This window comes from Conger conger, chromosome 19 (assembly GCF_963514075.1).
Source record: "Conger conger chromosome 19, fConCon1.1, whole genome shotgun sequence".
Classification (NCBI taxonomy): Eukaryota; Metazoa; Chordata; class Actinopteri; order Anguilliformes; family Congridae; genus Conger; species Conger conger.
Genome location: NC_083778.1, coordinates 3,317,010 through 3,340,803, shown reverse-complemented (window position 1 = coordinate 3,340,803; position 23,794 = coordinate 3,317,010). Strand labels below are relative to the sequence as shown.

The 23,794-nt window shown below is 43.8% G+C and overlaps 1 pseudogene; it reads left to right on the top strand.

The window, feature by feature from the left end:
• The first annotated feature begins 2,339 nt into the window (after window positions 1-2,339).
• LOC133119427 (U2 spliceosomal RNA) lies at window positions 2,340-2,512 on the top strand (annotated as a pseudogene).
• The last annotated feature ends 21,282 nt before the right edge of the window (window positions 2,513-23,794 follow it).

The window sequence follows — 23,794 nt, the reverse complement described above, 5'->3', positions numbered from 1 at the left end:
TCCCAGCTGTGTATTTAAGGCCAGTTTGTATGAGCCTCAGTGCTTTTGTGTTACTGTTCGCTCTAACACCAAGCCGGTAAATGCACACGGTAGACTCGAGGTTTGAGTCAGGTACTGTGCAGGTGTGTGTTCACTGATTTAAACTTCCTAACTAATTATTCTAAAAGGTAGGAAGGCGTTTGGTGTGGTTCTACCGACGCCTTCCCTAAGGGTTTATTTTCTTCTTTTATTTTGGGCTCGTGTGAGCCGGCGGTAGAGGGACGTTGTCCCCGGTAAATGTATTTTGGTTTGTGTTTATTCCTGAGCTGCGCCTCATGGTTTTTGTTTAGCCTACGCTGTTTTTGGCTAGGTTGTATTTTTATTTCATTGCCCCTGATTGGGCACTCTCTGTGCTCGTTATTCGGCACAGTTACTGGTTGGTACACTCGCCCTGTTCTCAAAGGGTCGTTTTATTTTCTTCAGCCATTTTGGGCTCCTTTTCTGTTTTCCCTATTAAGAATCGCCTTCGGGTTTGTTTTTGTTCTCCCCCCTGTTACGGGAGTTATTCTCATTTTTTGTCCCACTTATCCCTGTACTCTGCCCCTGGGATCTAGGAGGGGTATTATTTAGTCGCACTTGGTCCTCCGCTCCAACCCCACCCTGATAGAACCCGCTTATCCTGAACAGGGTCGCTGGGGGGCTGGAGCCTATCCCAGCATACATTGGGCGAAAGGCAGGAATACACCCTGGACAGGTTGCCAGTCCATCGCAGGGCACACACATCAGTCACTCACACACTCATACCAACAGGCAATTTAGACTCTCCAATCAGCCTAACCTGCAAGTCTTTTGGACTGTGGGAGGAAACTGGAGTACCCGGAGGAAACCCACGCGAACACAGGGAGAACATGCAAACTCCACACAGAGAGGCCACGGCCGACGGGGATTCGAATCCAGGACCTCCTTGCTGTGAGGCGGCAGTGCTACCCACTGCACCATCCATGCCGCCCAATATAATATTGCCCCATCCAATTACTCTGTCTCTCTCTCTAAGGCCATAATCTAAACACAGCATATCTTACAATAAGTATGTAAAATATGGAAGGCAAATGTGCTGATAAGTTGTTTATCGGGACTGGTTTGTTATGGTGCCACTAGGTGAAGCCATTGTAGTATTTATTTTTTAGGCCTTTTTCAGCTTTATAGTATTATAAGTAGCTTTTTATAGTATAGAGAGACAGGAAGAATGGGAGCGAGAGAGAGGGGAAGACATGCAACAAATGTCGGACGGTCGGATTCAAACCGCCAATGTCGCAGCTCGCAATGAGAATGCGGTCAGTGCTCTACAGGCTGCGCCACCGAGACACCCCACCCCATAGTATTTTTTGAGTTGTTGTCTGTTTGAATTAAAGACTTCTTGTCGGTGGGGGGGGCTGGTGGGTGCCGGCGGTGGGCATCCCCGCGCTCCCCGGCCCGCCCCTGGGCCCCGCGCCCCGGGGGGTGGCGTTTCCGTCTGCCTGCCGCCGGACCCGCGTGGTCGGGCGTGTGGCCGCCTGGGGGCGGGGGCCCCGGGACCCAGCCGGGGTGTGCGCGGGGGGCCCGATGCTTGGGGGCCACTGGTTGGCGGGGCCAGCCGCGCCCTGTCACGCCCCTCACGTCCACCAACGTTCCACAGGAAGTGACAAACCTGCTCACGCCCACTTACATGCGCGTATACACACATACCACTTTAGTGAATATTTGGTTCATCTTGATGCTAACCTCTTCTCTTGTTACAGCCAAGTCTTTAGTGTTGTAGTTGTCTTTGTACTGTCTTGAACATATGTCTTGTTATGTTTGGTGTCTCTCCCCATCACTTGTGTCCCCCTCCCTTCCCCTCTCCTATGCCACTCCCCCCCCCCCCCCCCTCCCCCTCCCCCTCCGGCCCCCCTCAATCTGCGGAGTGGGGGAGGAGAGCAGTAACAGCCCATTCAGGGAAGAAGACGAAGACGAAGACTTGCTACTCCACCCCGCCCCCATCTTATATCCCATCCCCATATGCCTAAATAAAGTATGAAATAAGCAACAGGGGGAACATCTGACACCTCTGGAAGAATACAAGGGTACCAATACTCCCCTGTTATAGATTAAACTGGCCCCAAAACACACGGCACCCAGATCAATCATACTGCTTGCCCAAGATACAGGGGACACAAAAAAAAAAATTAAAAAATAAATAAATAAAATAAAATAAAAAATGAATTAAAGACTTCTTTTGGCCAGTGTTTTTTATGGTTATTTTTTATTTTTGGTTAGAAATCTAAATCATATACATTCCTATGTACTTTGGGTACATGTATTTCCGTTGACTGTTAATAAAGACATTTCAAAACAAAATCTGTTCTTAGCAGTTTAATATCTGATACCTCCTCTATCAGGGAACTAAATATTTAACAGATTTTTGGAACAGGGAGTCGGAGAAGGAGCTTGCTCCATCCACTCCAAGCATTGAGTATCCAAGTATTGTAGTGCATTCCAGAATGGTGCATCTCTCCAATTTCTGTAAAAAAAAAAACGTTGTCATTTGTTATAATGTACAAAGTTGGAGAGGAACCCTGTTCCTTTAAAAAAAAAAAAATGCAAGTTGTACTTCTGTGTCGCAAATAAGGTAAATTATGTGGTGTTGTTTGCGCCATTTTTCGAAGAAAGCAATTTTGGAGGTGTCTTTTCTTTCAAAGTGTAAACTGAGACCACAGATGTGACATAGGTTCGGTAGGCTACATTACTGACGGTCCAGTTACGGAGATTTCTCTTCTGGTGCATCTACTATAGCAAGGCTTGGTTTCATTGTTTTACTGAGTAGGAGCCTATATTGTAGTCTTGTAGCTCAACTGGTAGCACATGGCATGAACACCGCCATGGTTACCATGGTTACTGCTTCAGTTTACACTGGTGCCAGCCATCCTGAAAGATGTATGAGCTCATAATATTATAAGGTGCTTTGAATCAAATGGCATAGAATCAAATGACATATTTTCAAATGCAATGCTGGAACATGAGTTATTGATATACTTATTTTTAGCCCCCCATCCATCCAGTATCACCGCCAGACACCACAGCTAGGCCATAACATGCTTAAAATCATTATCACATCCTGAGGAACAGGATGCGTACCAGAATATCTAAAAACACCAGTTATTAAGGCGTTATTGAACAAACCAAATCTCAAACCCAGCACGCTGGAAACTAGGCCCAGACGGAATCTGCAGACTTTTAGAGTTTTCAGGGGTTTCCAGAGGAAAATCTGTGGAAATCTGTGAATTTGCACTCCAGAACTGTATTTCAATCATTCACTGCGTTAATCAACGTGTTCTGAGCAAATTTTGCCACGCATGATGTGTGCATTCGAGCTGAGAGGAATCGATGAATCAGAATTCAACATTTTTATTTCACTTACCAAGAATTGCAAAAGTGTGAAAATTTCAAATATTGGGACAGACATGAAGCTATAATTGAACTTGAAAACTGACTGAAAAAATGCAGATGGAGTTCATAGATCAGCCATGAACATATTAAGAACAAATGTGCATATTGTTCAAGTGATGGTTACAAGCAGCTGGCAGTTCAACACTATTAAAGGCTGTTGGGTGTTTGGACTTTAAAGACATGCTGAAATCTAAATTCACTTTTTCTTCAATTTAGTCAAATCTTCATGACAATACAAACATGTCTTGATGTATATATTCCAAAAACATTATAAAATCCTAATGCTTGTGTATTTTCACACCAACCTTTTTTTCCATCAAGAAACAAGAATTTACAAGATTTGGCGTCATTATGTACCAGCAGGCATGTATTTAGACTAAATTAATGTAAATTGTCCTTTCCCCTCCAATCAATGTCCTTTCCTGCAGTGGGGCGTATTCTTCCCCCCAGAGCCACAGGCTACAGCTCTGTCTCCCCCTCCTCATTTAACGGCAGACCCCCCACCCTCCAGACATTCCCCCCGAAAGACCAGTTTCACTCACGTATACGTCACAGTGCTGCTCTAACTTCTGTTCAGCGTGTCTTTAATATTAAAATTACTCCAATATCATAACTGCAATATGCTCCTCTTTCCATGATAAATGCGCATGGAGTTCACTCAGTAAACATGAGCACACTATAAGGGATAAACAATCAATCGAGATCTGCTTAATTCTGTAGAAATAGCCCATATTGAAAATCCAGAGAAAAACCCATACAAATTCAAGCAGGGCAGAATTAGGCTCACTGCACTAACTGCAACAGTCCCCTGCAGCTGGTTCTGAAATTACCCGACCTTCAGGTCGAAACAGAGATGCACTTTTTCCATCAATAAGAAAAATTCTAAACATCCAGAGAAAATTCTTTTGAGAAATGTCAGACTATTTACCCTAATCCAGTGGTTCCCAATCACAATGCTTAGTATGATGGTTTTCATTCCAAGCACAGAATGTTCTATTCTTTATCTATTTTCTTAATGCCACATCACGTAAGAAATATCCGAGCACTCCATGAAGGATAAGAGTTTGATGTCCATGTTGTGCTCATTATGCTATAGTGCAAACAATTACTTAAAGAGGTAACAACATTATTTAATTGATCAAATTAAAGACTAGGGTGAATCAATGGGCTTCTAGCTGATGAAAGTGTGGACACACAGCCACAAACACGAATGATTTGGTAGAGCCAAATATGCATTGTTGTAATACGCTTAAGGAAAAATATGATCAGACTGAAACAAGTGTTGAACAACTCAATTAGGAGCCTATTAATTATCTTGATCAGTTCATTGTGTTACTTCTTATGTAATTGTTTGCAATATTGCACAATAAGCACAGTATAGATCCGTATTCTTCACGTCACGCATAGCTATTTCTGACATATGTAGGGTAAATAATTCCTCTAGACATGAAAAGCGCATAAAGTAATAATAATAGCCTTTTAAAGGGATTGCAACTTTGGTTGGAACAAAAACTAGCATAAACAGAACCAAGGTTGGGAGCCACTGCCTAAATCTACCCCAAACACACACCATAAAGTTCTATTTACTTATTTATTTCCTTTTGATCATTTTGGTTTTTTAATATTCTTTTCAGAATTCCTTTGACATGTCTTATTGTTATTCTTAATGTAGCATATACACTCACTGAGCACTTTATTAGGAACATTTTTACTTGATCAGACCTACTTATTCATGTGATTATCTAATCAGCCAATTGTGTGGCAGCAGTGCAATGCATACAGTCTTGTAGATATGGGTCAGCTTCAGTTAATGTTCACATCAGCCATCAGACAAATGTGATCTAAGTGATTTTGACGATATAATGATTGTTGGTAGCAGACAGGGTGGCTGAGTATCTCAGAGATTCTCCTGGGATTTTCATGCACACTAGTCTCTAGTGTTTGCAAAGAATGCTGCAAAAAACTAAAACAAAATCCATGAGCAGCAGTTCTGCAGACAGAAAGGACTTGTTAATGAGAGACGTCAGAGGAGAATGTCCAGACTGGTCAAAGCTGACAGGAAGGTGACAGTAACGCAAATAACCACACATTACAACAGTGGCATGCTTGGAACACATGGTCCACTATCTAAGTGGGTAGGCTACAGCAGTAGAAGTAAAAAAAAAAAGAGTCTAATAAATACCCCATATAAAAGTGCTCAATGAGTGTATATAATAATTATATCTCAGTGCTACGTTTATTGTTAACTAATTCACATGATGCAGCAGCACATATACATGAAAGCTAGCACAGCTTAATATTCAAAGCAGTTTATTATACTTTAAATGTATGAAATACATGTATTGTTTGTTTATTTTTATTTTTTTCGCCATATGCAAATGTAGATACATCATGCCAGTAAAGCTAATTTGATAGAGTGAGAGAGAAATAGATAGGGACTGGAGAGGCAGAGGCCAGATATCCTAGATTGTGGAAAGCAAAGAAAAAGTCAGGGACAAAAGCTGAAGCTAGCACATGCACCCACCCAAAAAATGTCTTCATACGCAGTGTGACACCCCTGGATTTTGAGATGCGGCGACTGTCACCGGAATTTATTAGGTTATGTTATAGAGCGAGAGACAGCGAGTTTAAACACTAGACTAACTAGACAAATTAGGAAACAATCATCTTTACCCTTCCCCCTCACGGTTTATAGCGAGAAATTATTCAGCAAAATAAGAACATAAATTCTTATGAACCCAAAACACAGCAAAAGCATTTCAGCTGCACTGAACTTTTCCAGCCAGGTTGCTTTCTTTGACGTTCAGTATCACAGACTCGCTCGCTCTCTGTGTGCTCCGGTCTCAGCCTAGCACCATGGAGATTAGACAAGAGCATGTGTTAAGCACCGGGCTGATTTGTGAGCACAACCCACGTATGTGTGCGAGTTGATTTGGCTGAAACTGCTCAAAGCCACCTCCGCTGGATCGCGCGCCATCAGGCACTATTGGTGCCGTGGATTTTGAAACGTTATCAACTGTTTGGTGTACTTCCGGGGGAGCACCGATAAATAGCTGCTACTTACGGAACCTAAGTGTCAGAAATAGCGATTAGATAATCATTGTGACAGGAAAATCTGTCTAATGTTAACTTCAGCCAATTTCCTGATAAGTTATGAACAAACTGAAAATGTTAGCAAGTTAGTAGTAACCTGCTATCTGGCTGCCCTAATGCCACACTAAAGAATCTCCTAACGATTAAGAAGTATGAACATATCACTCCAATGCTAGCTTCCCTGCACCGGCTACAAGTATAGGATAGATTTCAAGTTCCTGCCTCTGACTTTTAACGCTCTGCATTGTCTTGCACCAGTTTACCTAACTAACCTGCTTTTACCCACAAGGCCACTCCGTTCTGCAGATGCAGGCTACCTGGTAGTCCCAAAAATATCAGAAAAACTGACGGGTGGTAGAGCTTTCTGATATGGAGCCCCACTACTGTGGGACACCCTTCCAAAATGTGTAGGGAAGTCAGACGCAGGCTCAATATTTAAATCAAGATTAAAAACGCACCTTTACAATTTGGCTTATAATCAGTGATAGCTTTGTGGGGTGGTTCTGGGGATGGGTGCTAGATGAGGCCAGTGGTTACTTAGAAATCCACATCACTGGCAGTGAGTAGGCCTTAATGGTGCCAGTGGGGTTAGCTACAACCTTAGTCATCTGGTAGGTATGTGTGGTACATGCGTTCTGTTCTGTGCACAAGGAAATCTTCTTCTATATGTAGTAATACATTTTAGTGCCAAACATCCTCCTTTGTTTCTCTTTCCTGCCACTCCCCCGATCCCCCAAAGCTCATGGACCACTCAACCCTGAGAACCCCGCTCCAAGTGGCCCCTGCTCCTCCCTGGTCCAGCCTTTGCTTCAACACATCCTGGAGCTACAAATTCATCCCCCTACCCTCTGAACACCAGACCTTACACCCTTCCATATGGACTTTCTAGTTCACCAGTTTGTTTGGCACATCAGACCTGTAGGCCAGCGGAGAATGGGCAGGCCCCTATAGCCAGATTCATCAGACCTGTAGGCCAGTGGAGGATGGGCAGGCCCCTATAGCTGGGTTCATCAGACCTGTAGGCCAGCGGAGAATGGGCAGGCCCCTATAGCCGGATTCATCAGACCTGTAGGCCAGTGGAGGATGGGCAGGCCCCTATAGCCGGGTTCATCAGACCTGTAGACCAGCGGAGGATGGGCAGGCCCCTATAGCCGGGTTCATCAGACCTGTAGGCCAGCGGAGGATGGGCAGGCCCCTATAGCCAGGTTCATCAGACCTGTAGGCCAGCGGAGGATGGGCAGGCCCCTATAGCTGGGTTCATCAGACCTGCAGGCCAGCGGAGGATGGGCAGGCCCCTATAGCCGGGTTCATCAGACCTGTAGGCCAGCGGAGGATGGGCAGGCCCCTATAGCCGGGTTAATCCGACCTGTAGGCCAGCGGAGGATGGGCAGGCCCTTATAGCCGGGTTCATCAGACCTGTAGGCCAGCGGAGGATGGGCAGGCCCTTATAGCCCCTGTACCCCCCTCTGTCTGATAATAACAGTGATTATACCCCCTCAGAGAGTGTACCTCCCTCTGTCTGATAATAACAGTTATTATACCCCCTCAGAGAGCGTACCCCCCCCCCCCCTCTGTCTGATAATAACAGTTATTTTACCCCCTCAGAGAGTGTACCCCCCTCTGTCTGATAATAACAGTTATTATACCCCCTCAGAGAGCAGATACCCCCTCTGTCTGATAATAACAGTTATTATACCCCCTCAGAGAGCGTACCCCCCTCTGTGTGATAATAACAGTTATTATACCCCCTCAGAGAGTGTACCCCCCTCTGTCTGATAATAACAGTTATTATACCCCCTCAGAGAGTGTACCCCCCTCTGTCTGATAATAACAGTTATTATACCCCCTCAGAGAGTGTACCCCCCTCTGTCTGATAATAACAGTGATTATACCCCCTCAGAGAGTGTACCCCCCTCTGTCTGATAATAACAGTGATTATACCCCCTCAGAGAGTGTATCCCCCTCTGTCTGATAATAACAGTTATTATACCCCCTCAGAGAGTGTACCCCCCTCTGTCTGATAATAACAGTTATTATACCCCCTCAGAGAGTGTACCCCCCTCTGTCTGATAATAACAGTGATTATACCCCCTCAGAGAGTGTACCCCCCTCTGTCTGATAATAACAGTGATTATACCCCCTCAGAGAGTGTACCCCCCTCTGTCTGATAATAACAGTTATTATACCCCCTCAGAGAGTGTACCCCCTTCTGTCTGATAATAACAGTTATTATACCCCCTCAGAGAGTGTACCCCCCTCTGTCTGATAATAACAGTTATTATACCCCCTCAGAGAGTGTACCCCCCTCTGTCTGATAATAACAGTTATTATACCCCCTCAGAGAGTGTACCCCCCTCTGTCTGATAATAACAGTGATTATACCCCCTCAGAGAGTGTACCCCCCTCTGTCTGATAATAACAGTGATTATACCCCCTCAGAGAGTGTACCCCCCTCTGTCTGATAATAACAGTGATTATACCCCCTCAGAGAGTGTACCCCCCTCTGTCTGATAATAACAGTGATTATACCCCCTCAGAGAGTGTACCCCCCCTCTGTCTGACACAACATCGGCAAACCAGTCTTGAATGGGCTCAAGAACTGGTCAAGTACCAAGAAGACTGCAAATGATCTTTTGCAGGCAGCAACTGCAAGTGCTATAACCACTTATTTCCCCACACGGACTGGGGAAGGGAAGACGGCTATCCGTTTGGAGACCGAAGGGCCAGGAGAAGGTGGTCCGACAGCCTTGTAGGAGCCGGGTGTTGAAGAGGGCGAAGAAGAGAGGACATCACCAGGAACACCAGGCTTTGTTTTCAGGTCAAGACTGGCTTTGCTTATCCGAGATGGCACTGATAACATCCAGTGCCCAGTACCACTCTCCACAGTACGCAGCATGTACAAGGAGAAGTGGGAAACCAGTTCTTCACCCCCTTCGGAAAAGATGATGATAGCATCTTCTTTTCCTTAATCACGGGGTACGAGGTCCGTGAGAGCTGGGCTGCCATGCATCATCCTCGGGCACAAGGGCCAGGCAGAATTTAAAAACGAGACACTGAGGAGTCCATAGCAATTGGTTCTATAACGGCCCTCTTTGCCATGTGGTACATCATGGGAGCAATCCCTGACGTGAAGGGTGTTACAAGGATATTGTCAGAAACACAATAGCGAGTGAGAATGCTGCAGAACCGACTTCAGGAAGTGGCAAAAAGACACTGAAGTGCCGAGCTGCAGCCAGAGAGCGTATAAATAGCCCTCCCACAGCTGGTGTGAAGGATGGTCGTCAGGTACACGCCCTCTCGGCAACTAAAGGAAAATCTGATCTCGGATATCGTCCCCACGGTGAAACTAACACCCAGGCAGTAATAAAAACCTGACATTTACATTACATTACATTACATTACAAGCATTTAGCAGACACTCTTATCCAGAGCGCTGTAAAATGAATGAATGAATCCCAGGGATAAGTGGACCCTTGTCGTGAGCCACGGACCCCTTGCCGAGCTCAGACCTCACGTTCCCACAAGCAGTACCTCACCAGGAGGTGTCTTTGGGACAAACTCTCTTTTTCTTTAAGTACTCCGAACGTCCTGGAGCCCTGGTAAGTTCTACTGAACTTCCAGCCCAGTCTCGAAGTGAAGGGTGTGATGCAAATCTGGTATACAATGTCCTGTATTCACTGTATTCCTCTAAAAGAACCTTTATCACATATGATTATAGTAAGATATACTTTATTATAATCAATCAAAAGAATAGAGTTATACAGCTGACAGGTTATATATCATCTTTCAGTTTGATCACATGCAAGTTACATATACCCCTTTAGTTCTTTCTAATTTACCTTTCCACCATGATGTTAAAATTCAAGGTACACCCCTCAAATACCCATCCTCTTTGGCCTTAGCCTTATCCTATAGCTCCCCCTTATGGACGTTTAAAAGAAACTATTCCTAGAATATTATGTTTATCTAAACTCTAAAAACTTCTCTACATTTTTCTACCTTATATAGTATCTTAATGAAAAATAAAATACATAAAAATAAAAGGAAACTTATAATGTATTACTTTTCCTACTTCTACAAGTAATATAGATTATAATTACCACTCAAGCTTGATTATAGTTGTTCTGCGTTGCTCTTTCGACATCAGTCCTGTTGCCACATCACTCTGTTCTCCATATCCAGATCCTGGAGTGGCGCGCAGAGGGAGCGCGCCGCTCCAGCTTGACTACAGCTGTCCTGCGTTGCTCTCTCTTCAACAGCCCATAGATATCTTCTGAAGCAAAATTCTAAGATGCTTTTTTTCTTTCTTCTCCTTCTTTTTCCTGCTTTTTAATGTCTTAAAGCTCACTCCTTATATATCCTTAACTTGTATAAAAGTGTCCCTTTTTTTATAAGAAATGTCCCCAGTATACCGAGTGGGAAGACATTTATCTCTTATGCAACTTTTTTAATGAACCTATTCATCACTGGTATTTGTCTCCCTGTCATAATCTCTCCTTGGACTCTCTCCAAACTTTGACTTCATACAAGCCAGAAGATAGTGCCTGCCACCATCTAAATACACTCTTCAGGTGCAATTTTTTGTGGCGCCTTAAGGGATCTACAAAGGACATCCAGCTAATAGCTGAGTGTAAATCATCCCCCAACTCCTCTACAGTCAGTCCTTTGAATCTATGCAATAAATTACCAGATTATAATCAGGAAGGCCCTTAAAGCCTCTTAATATTCTTTTGGTATTGACATCCCTTCCGTTTTCCTTATCTTTTTGCTTTAGCCAGGCATTGTGCTCCTCCCCTGTAGGGTTGGGGTATTCCCCGACTGCTCGCTCAGCATGTTGAATCTCCTCCAAGGTCATGCTGGAACTCATTATATGCATGGCCTCAGTCAGAACTTTAACCTTGCTCCTTAAAACCCTAAATCTAAGTCCCCTGACTTCAGACTCCTCCGCTGACAATTATGGCTGCTCACCAGCTCTGAACCACATATTTTTCCTCTTACGGGCGTTCTTGCTACCACGTCAATGGCGTGTGCGAGGGGTTAACAATGCATTCCTTCCTAACCCATCCCCCGTCAATCTCTCATCAGGGGGGCCTAGGGCCGGGTCCTCGACACCCAAGAGGAAAGTATGGTTTTTGTGCTGCCACATGTTTAGCTGATTAGATAATTGCATTAATAACTAGGTGTACAGGTGTCCCTAATAAAGTGCTCAGTAAGTGCACTATGCAAGGTATATGGTAGTTGGAAGACTTGGCTATGGGACCAGGTGTACAGACTGGCTTTCCTCGCCACTCTTGGTCAGGTCACGAGCTGGGAGACTCACTGCCTGACATTTCGGCAGTTTGATCTCTCTCCCTGCAACTCTCTCTCGCTTCGGTGTCTTAGCCACGTCCCGTTTAGGTTCGCTGGAGGCAGAGTCTTCCTTGTGCATTTTCATCTTTTATTTTCAGTCATTCAGAACAGCTTTCTTCTGATTCAAATAGAGACACAGAAACACCATTTCATTTGGGGAAGAATTTTCACCCTGAATGTGTAGGGCTAAATACCACAATGAACACTGCGCAGTGTGTAGGGCTAAATACCACAATGAACACTGCACAGTGTGTAGGGCTAAATACCACAATGAACACTGCACAGTGTGTAGGGCTAAATACCACAATGAACTCTGTGCAGTGTGTAGGGCTAAATACCACAATGAACACTGCACAGTGTGTAGGGCTAAATACCACAATGAACACTGCACAGTGTGTAGGGCTAAATACCACAATGAACACTGCACAGTGTGTAGGGCTAAATACCACAGTGAACACTGCGCAGTGTGTAGGGCTAAATACCACAATGAACACTGCGCAGTGTGTAGGGCTAAATACCACAATGAACACAATAAATGGGCTACTGTGTTTGGTCCGCTCTTTTAACTCGTGTTGCTCCGTCATTTCAGATGAAGTCGCTCCCCTGAAAACCAGATCTGTGCCCTCTGTAATTTCATCCCCCTGGTTAAATGACGATATTCGTTGTTTTAGACGCAAATGTCAGGAGTGTGGAGTGCTTGTGGATTTCCACCAAGCTCCAGGTTCATCACATTTACCTAAAATAACTTTTAGCTGAATTGAACAGCAAGGGCCAAGTATTTCGCCAGTCCGCTAGTAGGCGAAATCCAAAAGTCCTTTTTGACGCTTTTGATTAATACACTTCCTGCAGTACCGGCAGCCATTTTCTTTCGTTTTTTGTGGAAAGGTTGCCAGTGTCAGGTCTGGAATCATCCCATTTTCCTCCCCCCTTCCTGTATGTCCTCCACAACAGTCTATTCTGAGTTGTTTTTCTCCCATCTCCCTGCAAGACCTAACTGATCTAGTGAGCTCTATGAAATCTTCCTCCAGCCCTGACCAGCATCTATGCTGAAAGATGTTATTAGCTCAGTAGGTCCGTGTTTGGTCTCCATCATCAATAGCTATAGAGCCCTCCATGGTCAGGCACCTGCTTACCTTCGTGATCTTCTCCACCCATATGTTGCCAGCAGGTCTCTGAGGTCTTCTGATCAGGGCTTACTGGTTGTCCCTCGCACTACGCTCAGACCTAAAGGTGACCGAGCCTTTGAATTGGTGGAACCTAAATTGTGGAATACTCTTCCACCGGACTTAAGAGCTGTGGCGTCTGTGGAAATCTCTTTAGACAGGTGTTCATCTAGCCGTTTTTGTGACTGTATTTCCGTTTAATTCATGTTCATTTATTTGTGATTTGTTGGTTTTATTGATTGTTCTTTTGTGTATTATTATTGTTATTACTTATTTATATTTTGATCCTGTGAAGCACTATATAAATAAAATGTACTTACTTACTTACTAGTCAGTCTGAATAGCCTACTGTATCCTGCACTGTGTTTAGGATTGTGTGTCCCTTTGAACATCCTACTATTCACAGTGCTGTGTGTATCTCTGCAGCCACTTTGTACTCAGTGCTGTGTGTAGCTCTGTAGCCACTCTGTACTCAGTGCTGTGTGTATCTCTGCAGCCACTCTGTACTCAGTGCTGTGTAGCTCTGCAGACACTCTGTACACAGTGCTGTGTGTAGTTCAGCAGCCACTCTGTACTTAGTGCTGTGTGTAGCTCTGCAGCCACTGTGTACTCAGTGCTGTGTGTATCTCTGCAGCCACTGTGTACTCAGTGCTGTGCGTATCTCTGCAGCCACTCTGTACTCAGTGCAGCAAAGATGGGCCCTGCTGAAAGGATGGCCGTCAGTGTGTCTGGTAGATCTCTTCTCACCTTTCGGCCTTCGCTGCAGTTCTGTTCAGATGTACACAGGGGCAATCTTTAACATTTCTCATCCCAGAGACTCCTGCACACACAGGCCCTCTCTCATCCCAGAGTCTCCTGCACACACAGGCCCTCTCTCACCCCAGAGTCTGTTCCTGCACACACAGGCCCTCTCTCACCCCAGAGTCTCCTGCACACACAGGCCCTCTCTCACCTCAGAGTCTCCTGCACACACAGGCCCTCTCTCACCCCAGTGTCTGTTCCTGCACACACAGGCCCTCTCTCACCCCAAAGTCTCCTGCACACACAGGCCCTCTCTCACCCCAGAGTCTCCTGCACACACAGGCCCTCTCTCACCCCAGAGTCTCCTGCACACACAGGCCTTCTCTCTGTCACAGGAAGTTTGTGGTTGACATTATGCGAAGGCAGGAAAAGGAAGTGGGAGGACAGTATTCTTCATGAGAGTTCTTACGAACTGCTGAGAAAACTTCAAGTGCAATGACCGAAATACGCACATGCATCAGAAAAACAACAAAAAAGGCCAAGAATGCCTGTAAAACATTGGTTTTTGTTCACCATAACTCAAACGCAGCAACCTCCCACTGCTTGATACATTTACAACGGTGCATGGTTTTAGTTTGTCAATTGCATCTGACAATTCCTGCATGATATTTATACAAATGTACTAAATTGTGAAATACCCCTGTTGAAATGTGACACTGTAGACGTGGGCATGGTCAGACATGGTGAACATCTGAACCGAAAACCTTTTCCTCTGAGGCCAGCCATCCTGGAGGTGCCAGCAAAAGGTTCTGTCGTTGGGGCAGCTGGAGGGATAACGGGCTGTGCGTCTAGTCCAGCCTTTCACACACACCCGGTCATCCGACATGACGGTAATTCAACAGGCTATGCGTCTAGTCAAGCCTCACAAACACACACCCGGTCATCCAACATGACGGCAATTCAACAGGCTGTGCGTCTAGTCAAGCCTCACGCACACACCCCCGGTCATCCGACATGACGGTAATTCAACAGGCTGTGCGTCTAGTCAAGCCTTTCCCACACACCCGGTCATCCGACATGACGCAATTAACAGGGGGCAAGCACCAATAGCGAGAGAGAGACAGAAAGAGAGACAAAGAGACAGAGACAGAGAGAGAGAGAGAGAGAGAGAGAGAGAGAGAGACAGAGACAGAGACAGAGAGAGACAGATAGACAGAGACAGACAGAGACAGAGACAGATAGACAGAGAGAGACAGAGACAGATAGACAGAGAGAGAGAGAGACAGAGAGACAGAGACATAGACAGAGAGAGAGACAGAGAGAGACAGAGAGAGAAAAAAAAAACATTTGATTCAATTTGATCATAATTTTATATTATAAAATTCTCCAAAGCGGCGTAGGGGGTAAAGTATATGACGTAATTAAATCAATTTATACAAATAAAAATGGCAATAAAACGACTGATCTCTTCACTCAAGGGCGAGGTGTTAGGCAGGGATGTAACTTGTCCCCTACTCTATTTAATATCTATATAAATGCCTGACACTAAACAAGATGGAAGTTAAATTCCTCCTCGTGCTGCTGTCGCCCACTGAACAGGGGCTACAGCAGCATCTGGACCTGCTAGAGCAGTACTGCCAGAACTGGGCCATGACAGTAAACCATAAGAAATCTAAAATCATGATCTTCCAAAAAAAGGCAAGATCTGAGGAAAGCAGACACACGTTCAGTCTAGGAAAAACTGCCCTAGAACACACCCTGTTCTATAATTACCTGGGTCTGAAAATTAGTGCCTCAGGAAACTTTGGTCTGGCGGTGAATTCACTGAAAGAAAAGGCCTGCAGAGCTTTCTATGCAATCAGAAAAAAGTTCTTCCAGATTGACATTCCAATCAGAGTCTGGTCCAAAATATTTGACAGTGTAATTCTGCCAATTGCTTTGTATGGAAGTGAAGTATGGGGTCCACTCAGTCAACATGACTACATAAGATGGGAGAAGCATCCAATTGAAGCGCTACATGCAGAATTCTGCAGAACAATTTTAAACATCCAACAAAAAACACCAAACAATGCATGCAGGGCTGAATTAGGACGATTTCCGTTGATTATAAGGTGACTCAAATTTTGGATGCATCTGAAATCAAGTCCAAAAACATGCTTTTCAAACCCAAGAGCTGAACCCTGACAAGAGTCCACTAAGTCAGCTGGTACTGAGGCTAACTAATCATCTCACACCTAACAAGAACATCTCTCAGGCCAGCATTGCTTCACAAACAGAAATCAGAATAAACCAAATTGCTAAACAAAATAAAACCATTTATCTGGAACATTGGAACAATCAAACCAAAACACAAAACAAGCTGACTTGCTACCTGGCCCTAAAACGAGAAGACAAATTGGCTGAATATCTTGTGACTGTCCGAGTTCGGAAACCTCCAGGACTATTCCTAGAGCTGGCCGCCCGTCTAAACTGAGCAATCGGGGGAGAAGGGCCTTAGTCAGGGAGGTGACCAAGAACCTGATGGTCACTCTGTCAGAGCTCCAGCGTTCCTCTGTGGAGACAGGAGAACCTTCTAGAAGGACAACCATCTCTGCAGCAATCCAACAATCAGGGCTGTATGGTAGAGTGGCCAGACGGAAGCCATTCCTTAGTAAAAGGCACATGGCAGCCTGCCTGGAGTTTTCCAAAAGGCACCTGAAGGACTCTCAGACCATGAGAAACAAAACTCTCTGGTCTGATGAGACAAAGATTGAATTATTTGGCGTGAATGCCAGGCGTCATGTTTGGAGGAAACCAGACACCGCTCATCACCTGGCCAATACCATCCCTACAGTGAAGCATGGTGGAGGCAGCATCATGCTGTGGGGATTTTTTTCAGTGGCAGGAACTGGGAGACTAGTCAGGATTGAGGGAAAGATGAATGCAGCAATGTACAGAGACATCCTGGATGAAAACCTGCTCCAGAGCGCTCTTGACCTCAGACTGGGGCAACGGTTCATCTTTCAGCAGGACAACGACCCTAAGCACACAGCCAAGATATCAATGGAGTGGCTTCAGGACAACTCTGTGAATGTCCTTGAGTGGCCCAGCCAGAGCCCAGACTCCCAGACTCGATTGAACATCTGTAGAGAGATCTGAAAATGGCTGTGCACCGACGCTCCCCATCCAACCTGATGGAGCTTGAGAGGTGCTGCAAAGAGGAATGGGCGAAACTGCCCAAAGATAGGTGTGCCAAGCTTGTGGCATCATATTCAAAAAGACTTGAGGCTGCAATTGCTGCCAAAGGTGCTCAGTATTCAGCAAAGGCTGTGAATACCTATGTACATGTGATTTCTTCGTTTTTTATTTTTAATAAATTTGCAAAAAAGAAAAAAAAAAAAAATTCTTTATGGGGTGTTGTGTGTAGAATTTTGAGGAAAAAAATGAATTTATTCAATTTTGGAATAAGGCTGTAACATAACAAAATGTGGGAAAAGTGAAGCGCTGTGAATACTTTCCGGATTCACTGTATGTGTACATATATATGTATGTATATTGAATTATTATTGTGTTAATTATTATCCTGTTTTTATATGCAATTATATTACTATACATATATAGTAATTTATATGTATCATATTACTGTGTTATTTTCCTCTGTTTAACATGTTCCTTGCCATGCTTTGGCAATACAAATGCACATTTTGTCATGCCAATAAAGCAATTTGAATTTGAATTTCAGAGGGGACAGAGAGAGAGGGAGAGGGAAAGAGAGAGAGAGAGAGAGAGAGAGAGAGAGGGAGAGCCAAATAGAAGTTGAGCTCAGTTCCTCAAGGGACAGGACTGTGCAGAGCCTGAGGGAGCAGATCCAGAGCCTCCAAGCCAACACCAGCCCCCACAGACCTGATCCACACCCCCACACCCACTCTGAGGGAGACAGACCCAACACCAGCCCCCCACAGATCTGATCCACACCCCCACACCCACTCTGAGGGAGACAGACCCAACACCAGCCCCCCAAAGGCTTGATCCACACCCCCACACCCACTCTGAGGGAGAAGGGCCCACAAATCAGCACACCAACCACCTCCGCTGCTGAAACACACTCAGCTCCTGACACACCCAAACAAACCGAGTCTGACACCACCACCATCCCAAAAACATCAGGAAGCAACAGCGTCTCACATAGAGATGCACACAGGCCTGACCAACATCACCCCACACAGGCCTGACCAACATCACCCCACACAGGCTTGACCAACACCACCCCACACAGGCCTGATCAACACCCCCCCACACAGGCCTGATCAACACCCCCCCACACAGGCCTGACCAACACCACCCCACACAGGCCTGACCAACACCACCCCACACAGGCCTGATCAACACCCCCCCACACAGGCCTGACCAACACCACCCCACACAGGCCTGATCAACACCCCCCCACACAGGCCTGACCAACACCACCCCACACAGGCCTGACCAACACCCCACGTAGGCCTGACCAACACCCCACACAGGCCTGGCCAACATAACGCCACACAGGCCTGACCAACACCACCCCCACACAGGCCTGACCAACACCACCCCACACAGGCCTGACCAACACCACCCCCACACAGGCCCAACACCACCCCACACAGGCCCAACACCACCCCCACACAAGCCTGACCAACACCACCCCACACAGGCCTGACCAACACCAGGAGCAGCTCAGCTATTCTGCCGCGCTGAAAGGCCCAGCCAACAACCGCAACGCAGATCTGGGAGAAATCCAACACCTGCTCAGCCTCATCTGCACACGCCTCCTGAGCTCAGTACTGTACAGATCACGCAGGGTACATTACTAAAACAAAACAAAACCAATAAAATAACAGTGTTTATGTTACAGTCCCCTTTTCCAAACCTCTTATTGTAACTTCATTTCAAATGTTTAAACTGCAATGCTCGTTATTGTATGAATGTTCGATGACTACTTATAATGATTGAAGTGTAATTACCTTCATGCATACCCTTATGTCATTTTAAAAACAAAAATAAATTTGTAGAAGTGTTGAAATCCACTAATCACCAAAAACCACCACACACAGCCCAGTAAGCTGTTCAAACTTCCAAAATCATACAGATGGGCTAAAAACAGTACAGAACAGTTCCAGAAAGCAATTGGCAACCAAGAAATTCAAACATTATTAGACACCTTTCTGGACACCACTTACACTCACAGTAAAGAGAGTCAATCAGGCAGTATAAAATATCAATTACATATTCAGAAAAACAGCAAAGAAATCCCAATTGGAATAGTCAAAAAACAGACCAAAAAATCCCAAAGATGAAACCTGGTCCGGTGCAAAATGTCAAAACATAAGGAAAGAACTAAATACAAATTGACAATTGGGAAACTATTTAAGTTTGAAAATAAGTTTCACTGGAAATTTTAACCTGAACTGAAAGAGAAAGCACACAGGGCATTCTATGCCATAAAACATCAAATCCAATTAGAAATTCCAGTCACAATTTGGGTAAAACTATTAGAATCAGTAATTGAACCAATTGCCCTATATGGCAGTGAAGCGTGGTCCACTTACAAAGCAAGATTTTGACCATTGGGACAAACACCAAATTGAAACCCTGCACGCAGAGTTTTGTAACAGTCTCTTACAAGTACAAAGAAAAACTACAAACAATGCATGCAGGGCAGAATTCGGCCAATATCCATTATTAATCAAAATACAAAAGAGGGCAATCAAATTTTGGAAACATGTAAAAAAACCCTTACCATTATAAAGCCCTGCAGTGGCAAGAGCTGAACAAAGGAAAGAGTCCCCTCACACAGCTGGTCCTGAGGCACAAACAAAACAGCACAAACAAAACAGCATCACCTATTGGGACACACAGACTAAAACACATAGCAACATGCAATGCTATTTGGCCCTAAATAGACAGCACACCATGGCAGATTATCTGACCACGGTGACTGACAAAAGACGAAGAACCACCTTGACGAAGTACAGGCCAGTGAGCACAGCCTGGCCGTGGAAAACTGGCCAACATCGCCGAACACGGCTTCCCCAGGAGGAGAGGCTGTGAGCACTGCTGACTCAATGAAGCTGAGACAGAGCTGCATTCTCTCACCGTGTGAAAAACACAGGACAATTAGAAATGTATACTTTCCCAAAATTAATCAGCAACACCCCCAATTTAAACATCTACCGGATAAAAATAAACTCCCCGAACTCTTAGGAGAGGAGAAGAAATGCCATCAACTGGGGGACACGGAGTGAAATGAAACACAACAAATATGTTTCGTCCAAACCTGTTTCATTTTCAATGTATTTATTGTATGATTATTATGATTATTATTATAATTATTATTATTATTATTTTCATTATCATTATCATTATCATTAACATTATTATTATTATTATTATTATTATTATTATTATTTTATAATCATTATTTTTAAAATTCTTATTTTAATGTATGGTTCGTGTTCATTTGTTTATAATCGTTCATGCTAATCATTCAAGTATTGTTCAGTGTGAAATGTTAATGTTTTATACCTATAGGCTTTGGCAATACAAACTGTAATGAGAGAGAGAGAGAGAGAGAGAGAGAGAGAGAGAGAGAGAGAGAGAGAGAGAGAGAGAGAGAGATGGGGTGTGTGTGTGGGTTCAAGTTAAAGTTCCTTTTCAGTGTGTGTGTTTGTGTGTGTGTGTGTGTGTCCATGTTCTGCTAGTTTTAGTTCCTGTGGGGGGAGGGTGCCAGAGGGTTTGAGAGTACAAATCCATATTGGAAGAAGATACTTGTTCTCAGGGAGGAAGGGGAGGGTTGGGTGTCTAGACTCAAAGATTCATCTTTGTATGAGTCAAATTTGATCCACAGAACTACAACTACAACTTTTCAATGCTACATGCCATATTATCAACAGCCAACATTATCTGCTGGTTCATATCTGATCCATAACATCATAGATGTAGCACTTTTTTGTTGTGTTCATTTTGCTGTTTTTGAGGATATCATGAAGCCTTGTTCCAATCTAAAAAACTAGATGGTACTTATTACATATCCGAACACAAAAGAAGGTCTTGAGCACAGAGCCAGAGTTTAAATCCTATGATCTGTTAGAGTCCTCTAGTGATCGAAAATGCCACTGCACCCCTCTCCTGCCTACCTCAAGCTTGACCTCCCTGGCAGGTTTCTCCAACACAGTTCTGTACAAGGCCCGATGGTGTTGTAGCCTCTCGACTGTGACCTCCTCTCTATGCGCCCTCAAGAACAGAACAGCCTATAATACCATGGGACATCATCAGCCCTGGGCCCACAATGGTCCCACCCAAACACCTCTCTCATTGCCGCCCCAACCCACATTTTCAAAAGACATTTACATTTGTGCCCCTCAGACCCAACCAAAATATAAAAAATGCTCCCAACCCCCAACTTCCACTGGCAAAGACAACCTGTCCCTATGTGACAACCAGCCCCATAAAACAGTTTTCATTTAAAAAAATAATATTGTACTCACCATTTGTAGAAATGTGGCATATCTATTACAAAAATGTTTATTTAGAACACATTGACTGCTTAAATTAAACAGTTTTATCACCAACCTTTCATAGCAAAAGTCTCAATGAGGTAAGGTACTGCTTAGGTAAAAAGTACATGTCTTTGATGCACGTAACTAGATAACATTAAAAATGTGTAGGGATAGACATTTCTTTTAGGATATAGATTTGACATGAACAATTACAAAGTAAATGTGACAACCCAACAGTGCACTTTAGCTAGAATTGTAGAATAGTGACCACATGTTGTAGCATAATCAAAGAAACCCCAATATAAATGATAGCCCTCCCTACACAGTTTTCATTGTTGATAATTGCTTAGAATAATAGCTTAGAAGTATAGAATAAAAACATCAATGAGTTGGAATTTAACTTTTTGACATGAGAAACATTAAACCCAATGATGAGTGGCTTATACATTAAATGGCCATTTGGGTAAACCCCAAAACTGAACATTTTGATACCAAAATCTTTGTTCAGCGCCTTCTAGGGAGCGAGAGCAGTGTGACAACCATTCCCGTGTGACAACCACCTGCGATCTGCCCTACTTTAAGTCCCAACATCAAAAGATTATAATTCTCGAGTTGTTAAGAATACCAAATACATGTAACCTGTATGTTAAAATGTTCTTTTCTGAATAATAAACACAATAAATGATTCAGCCAATAAAAAGTAGCAAAGCCTCCTTGAACCAGTGTAAGAAAGAAAAAAAAGGGGGGGGGGATGCAAAAGAGAAACTTAAAGTATTTCAAGTTCATCGTCATTTTGAACACGGAGGATAAAGAGGCGGTAAAAGAAGAAATAGAATTGAATAAAAGTACGGAGTAAGTAGCCTGTGTGCAGTGGGATGGAGAGAATAGAAGCTAAAAGTTAAGGGGTTTGGGGAGGATTGGGAATTTGAATTTGAGTTGAATCGCAATAACACGCTTAATTCAGTAAACCGGTGAATAAAATGGTGCGATGTAGGCAAGGTGTATGCTAGGTTATTTTTAAAAATCCCATGTGGATGAAAACAAAAAGTAATTAAACAAAGATTTCTTATGTTTTTCCCCCAATATATTTGATGTTTTATTTCTAATTTGGATCGTTGAATATATGACGGAAGTCACGGCCACATGTAGGCTATGCTACGGGAATTTTTTTCAAATAACTGCGGCGTAAATTCAGTAAGTTTGCCTACGTATTGGTTTGATAATTTTATATCAGCAAATGATAACATCCGTGGAATTAACTGAAGTGAATGTAATTTTGTATGGGTAGCCTAATGTTGAACGGTGCGGTAAAGTTTTACCCGCCACATTGCTCAAAATGCCTGTTCCACAGCACAACGCTTTGTGTGGTCTTTCGTCTAACTTTTAATATTACGGAAAAATATCGTTAATAGCTTCTTAATTACGATGGTAACAAATTCCAACATCAAGGCTCAACCTTTTATTTATCCATTAGGCCCAAGATTTATTTTTTAATAATATGTATATGTTCGCAACAATTCTTCATTTCTGAGGTTCGGGACTGCTCTTATTTAGGGACGGTGCGGTGTTGTCTGAAAAGCGGTTATGAAATAATGCTACATGCCATATTATATCTGCTGGGTCGTATCTGATCCATAACATCATAGACGCAGCACCTTTTTGTTGTGTTCATTCAGCTGTTTTTGAGGATATCATGAAGCCTTGTTCCAATCTAAAAAACTAGATGGTACTTATTACATATCTTAACTTGAAAACGGGTCAAATTTGATCCGAACACAAAAGGTCTTTACAAGGCCCGTTGGTGTTGTAGCCTCTCGACTGTGACCTCCTCTCTATGCGCCCTCAAGAACAGAACAGCGTATAATACCATGGGACATCATCAGCCCGGGGCCCACAATGGTTCCACCCAAACACCTCTCTCATTGCCGCCCCAACCCACATTTTCAAAAGACATTTTTTATGAAATAAAAATGTTAATTTTTATTAACGCCCAGAGCGTTCAAACAATGTGTTTCGGATCAGGAGCACATGGAGATACGGGCACAACTGGATCCCCCGCAATGTTAATTTCAATGATTACACTAAAATTTAAATTGCTTCCAGGTCACATGACCCACTGAAGGAATGGCAACCAATACGGGGGACATTGTGATCAGGGCACAACTATTTGATTCCAGCAGGGCGTAATGTTTACTTTTTTGGTAAATATATACATTATTTATTTAACGATATTTTTTAGGCCTTTTTCAGCTTTATTGGACAGTATAGTATAGAGAGACAGGAAGAAAGACAGGCGACAAATTGTCGGACGCTGACGTCGCGGCTCGCAATGAGCATGCGGTTAGTGCTCTACAGGTTGCGCCACCGAGAAACCACTAATTTATACATTATTTTATTTATATTTCAAAAGCATCCAGGTTACATGTCCCAGGGGTTCAAATCCAATACCAAATCATTCCAGCTTTAATCTTTAATCAGGGGACACCTCTT